We start from the raw sequence: 4363 nt of genomic DNA, 5'->3' as shown, positions 1-4363 counted from the left end.
ACCACTTGCTGTTTTGTTCATGTACACCAAGTAACAGTGGTGTGAGGCCATGCTGTAAAACAATATAAAGCAAAAACAAATGTAATTCAAAAAAGTACACATTCCTCAACTGAAGCAGAAACTTTATATAAGATCCTACGGACTTACACGTATACAAAGTAAAGAAAATGTAGCTGCTTCCTTCTCAATCTTCTGTGCTTTCCCACATGCTGCTCCTTCCCTTGGAAACACCCCTTCTCTGCCTCACCACATCAACTCTGATCATCTCAAAAACTCACTTTCAACATTTACTGCTTCCAAGACTCTACTTCTAACCCAGCATTTGGCATGCTATTATTGGATGATAATATTTTTCCCATCTAAACAAAGAGCTTCTTGAGGGCAGGGGCTGGATCTTTTGTCTCTACATCCTCCACCCTAAGATAAATTGTTGTGTATAAAGCAATAATTTGCATGTAAAATATTTCTTTAGTTTCACATGTTTTACCAAAAGTTCAAGCTCCAACGTGCAATAAAAATTGCTATTAATACTCATACTGCCCATTTGAAAAAATTTCCCAACATTTATTTATTTAAAATCTATCTGTATTTAATTTTTCCAGATTGTTAACTAAATAGATAATCAGTTCATAGGACTACTGAAACTAAATTAACAGAATTCCTATCTGTATTCTTAATAACTCCATGGTTTCTAGTGTTTAAAACTGCCATGCTGATTATGCCAAAGCTCTACATACTTAAGAGACACACTGGATAGTCCATAATACAGCTTCAATTGACAAAAACACGGTTTAGAATTTGCTACAATTCTAATTGAGAAAACTCTGCTCTTAACGACTTACTGACTTAAGCACTTGAATGATAACAAAGAGACACAAAATCCCGAGAGGATCATCTCTACTTACTCAAAGACTACTCACCGCACATTTCTAAAGACCTTCTGAATGGCAGCGAATAACTGACAGTAGGAAGGAAAGGGTATTGCTCTGTAAGCTGATAGATACTGCCAATAATATTCATTTTAATGTCTCACCACAGAGATAAAAGTCAAACTAGGCCAGGAATGGTGGTTCACACCCATAATCCTAGTATTTTGGGAGGCTGAGGCAGGTGAATCACTGGAGCCCAGGAGTTCAAGACCAGCCTGAGAAACATGGCAAAAACCTTATCTCTACTAAAAAAAAAAAAAAAGGGAAATACAAAAACTGAGGTTGGAGGACCATCTGGGCTTGGGGAGGTCGGGGCTGCACTCCAGACTGGGAAACAGAGTGGAACCACATCTCAAAAAAAAAAAAGTCAGATTAATGTAATTGGATAGGAAAGATTTAAAGAAATCAGAACATATCCAACTCCAACTCTTCTACAGATATCTTAAGTTTCAGAGATATAAGAATTTACATATTACATTTATGTATTCAGTGGTTCTTAAGCAGGTGTGTATCCAGATTTTGAGAAAATTGTTGTTGTTGTTATTGTTGTTAGAGACAGGGTCTCATTATGTTAACCAGGCTAGACTCAAACTCCTGAGCTCAAGCAATCCTCCCCTCTCAGCCTCCCTAGCAGCTGGGACTACAGCCATGCACCACCATGCCTGGCTTCAAGAAAACATTTTTAAACATACATATCTAGGCTTTATTGGACTTACTCTATCAAAATCTTCAGGAAAAAGCCTAGACTTATTGATTATTTAAAAATTTTCCTCAGGTTACTGGGATGCAAAATTCTAGCTGGAAGCTAGTACAACAGTGACTTCAGTCTCATTTCTCACCCACGTGACCAATTCCCTTTCTCATTTGAAGATTTGGCCAAAAAGAGGAAAGTGTAGGAGACAGACTCATTTGCTGAAAACATCACATAATTTTCCCCGGTAAGAGAAGAACAAGGTCTAGTAAACTCAAAATCCAACTTGATCTTGTTACTTAAAGCTCCTTATCTCCCACCTTCCCATCCAGACACTCTAGATTTGAAAGCAGAGTTGAGACTCTAATTGGCCATTTCTACCAGAATAGGATACTAAGTCAGTTAATTACTTGTTATTCCCTCTGCTCAAGGGTTTCCCATTACATGACCACCTATTCAGTGCCTATCTGGTTCTTCAGAAGCCTCCTAAAATTGATCTCTGGGCAGTTCACAACTCACTAACTCCCTCTCCCAAAATGAAAACTGTCATTCTCTAAAATTGAAGAGAACCTTGTCTCACCATACAAAGGAAACAAATATATGAACAACACACAGATAGAAACACACACACACACACACACACACACACACATGCACACACAACCTCTTCATGGTCTTTTCCCTCTATTACCTAATTTCCAAATTGGCCTTGATATTTCTGATTGCTCTTTTTCCCTTTCCACTTCTTCCTCATGAGCAATCAGAAATATCTTAAGCCTTGCCACTGAGAGGTGCACCACCTCATATCTATTACTGTCTTTTAGGAACTTGCCAAAGCAGCAGGATTTCTATTCACTGAAACATGTTTAAGTGTTCTTGGAGTTTGCATGTAAAACCTATTTCAGGGCAAATTTTGCTATTTTACATTCATTAGGGAAAAAAAAAACCTAGGAGGGAAAAATTCAAAAGTAATAAGTATTACCTTTTACCAATTCAGTGTTTTCAAAAAAAGTATTTACCACAAATGCATTAAAAAAAAAAAAACTGTACCCTCGAATGCTTCTTTGAAAGTAATAATATTTAAAATAAAATCTTAGATAATTAAGTCATTTCAAAATATTTTCATTCAGGTTATGCTTGAGCTTCCAAATATGGAAATCTGGCCCTTACACAGGTCACTGTTAAAATGAATGCATTTCAGTATTTTGAAAAGAAAATTGGTAGATCTATACCTTATTTTTTGATTCAATATCAGCACCATATAAGAGCAGTGCTTTCGCCATTAATTTATCTTCATTGTAGATAGCATAGTGTAGAGCAGTATTTCCATACTCATCTGGAATATTTGGATCAGTGCCATGTTCTAGCAACATTAATGCACATTCATCTTCTTGGCATTGTATGGCCTGTCAGTGTTATACCAAAAATAAATTACAAATGCTAGGAATTCAAAGTAACATTCCACAGCTTTCACCAACCAGTTACATTTAAAGGAGAAAACTCATTTTTATGCTATGTATTGAAATCAAAGCCATCTCACGCTGATATAGTTGACTACTGCATACCTTTGTCAGAGCTGTCCTCTTTTTGTTGTCAAGGACATTAAGTTGACATCGTCTGTCCAGCAGGAGTTTTACTATTTCTGAATTCCCATTGGCAGAGGCCAGATGTAGAGCAGTCCTATGAGAGTGAGAAGACTTTTTAGGAAATTGTAGTGCACTATCTACAGGCACATCAATGATTCGTGTAATTGCAAACACTGAATAGCCTCCTATTACTCTGCCTTCAAAACAAACATTTAATTTTCCCATGAAGAAAGCACACTATTTATTACCTCTCATTACTCGCTGTATTAATGAAAGAGCAGCCTATCTGAATAGAAAGAGCACAGCCCTTGGATGACATTCAGCTTGGGCTGGAACCCTACTTGAAGCTCTGTCGCTTCCCAGCTGTTGCTTAGCCTTTTGCTGTCTCAGTTTCCTCATCAATAAAATGGGAATGAAAATAGTAGCTTTCTCCCAGGAAACCACTGTAATGCTTAAATGAGACTCTACGCAAAAGATATAGAATAGTTCCTAACACAAAGAACAGCTCAATAATTGTTAGATATTATAATTTTTACTAATACCCAAAAGACATTTGAATTAAGTGAGATGATACAATTATACCTACACTTTCAGGTATGTTTTAAAGACTACAGGTAACGTTGTATTTCAGTGATTCTAAGATGATCATTGTCTCCATGTTGTCTCCACTGAAATACCACTTATAATTCATGATTTACTATAATTGGCAGCATTTAAATAATTCTCTTATTGAGACATAAAATAACACGGCATCATACAACCCCTGGTGCCTTACATTAAGTAGAATATGTTATAACAGGTCTGGGGCGGTTCCAGTCAGATGACCAGCATTTAGATAAATTTTAGTTCTTAAAAAAACTATGGAATAAGAGGGCTGAGGTGAAAACACAAACAAATTTCTAAAATAAACTAATTATTACTTTGGTTTTCAAAAATCTTTAAGCCAAAGAAAACCTGGAAATTCAAATAAACACCATGGGCTCATTTTTTTCAATACTTAGATTTATACAACGTCTGTACATCAAATATTTCCAATCTTTCCTATTAGGATTTAAGACTGTTATAAATTTTCTCTTTTTAAAATGCATTTATGAAACTATTTGTGGAGCTTTTCTCAACGTTTACATTCAGGGGTACAGGTGCAGGATGTGCCGGTT

At 36.2% G+C, this 4363-nt stretch overlaps 1 long non-coding RNA gene across 1 annotated transcript; it reads right to left on the bottom strand.

Moving 5' to 3' along the window:
- LOC108524586 (uncharacterized) lies at window positions 1-3302 on the bottom strand. The gene is made up of 3 exons (XR_001884088.1): window positions 3186-3302; window positions 2853-3026; window positions 1-52 (listed from the first exon to the last, which is right to left on the bottom strand). It is a non-coding gene; the product is annotated as an uncharacterized LOC108524586 (long non-coding RNA).
- Window positions 3303-4363: the final 1061 nt, after the last annotated feature.

This window comes from Rhinopithecus bieti, unplaced genomic scaffold (assembly GCF_001698545.2).
Source record: "Rhinopithecus bieti isolate Rb0 unplaced genomic scaffold, ASM169854v2 repeat_6299, whole genome shotgun sequence".
In the NCBI taxonomy this organism is placed as follows: domain Eukaryota; kingdom Metazoa; phylum Chordata; class Mammalia; order Primates; family Cercopithecidae; genus Rhinopithecus; species Rhinopithecus bieti.
Note: the sequence above shows the minus strand (reverse complement) of the source record. Positions and strands in the feature narration are given on the sequence as shown.